Source organism: Chrysochloris asiatica, unplaced genomic scaffold, assembly GCF_000296735.1.
Source record: "Chrysochloris asiatica unplaced genomic scaffold, ChrAsi1.0 scaffold00067, whole genome shotgun sequence".
In the NCBI taxonomy this organism is placed as follows: Eukaryota; Metazoa; Chordata; class Mammalia; order Afrosoricida; family Chrysochloridae; genus Chrysochloris; species Chrysochloris asiatica.
Genome location: NW_006408585.1, coordinates 6,875,696 through 6,876,364, shown reverse-complemented (window position 1 = coordinate 6,876,364; position 669 = coordinate 6,875,696).

Sequence of the window (669 nt, the reverse complement as noted above, 5' to 3'; positions counted from 1 at the left end):
ACCCTGAGATAATCTTTAGATCTTAAACCAGAATATCCCCTGAAGTCTTCTTAAAACCAAACAGCAGTAAAAAATGTTTGCCTTGAGCCTTATGCTATTCTAAGAACTATTCATACGGGATCATATTGACGACAGCAACTCAAAAGATCCAATAGAAACCCTAGGGGACAATAAGTTTATGTTCTTGGTGGAGGAACAACTCTGAAAAGGAGGGAGATAATGGCTCCACAACTTAAAGAATATAATCAATGTCCCTAAATGATATACATATAAACTGTTAAGAAGAAAGAAAAGGAAATCAAATCACATATTGTATTGGGCAAATCTGTTCCAATACACTGCTTGGTGGTTATGTGTTGTGGAATCGGAACCAACTCATAGTGCCCTGTACAGGGTTTCCAAGGGTATAAATCTTTCTGCAGGAGCAGAAAGCCTCATCTTTTTCCCACTGAACAGCTGGTAGTTTCGAACTGCTGACCTTGTGGCTTGCAGCCCAATTCCTAACCACTACGCTAGCAGACCTCCTTAAAACACTGCTTGGAAATGGAATACTATGCTACCTTGAAGAACAACAAGGAAGCTGCAAGCTTAACATGGATGAACCTTGAGGGCATTATGTTGAGTGAAATTAGTCAGTCACAAAAAGAGAAATACTGCATAGGACCACTA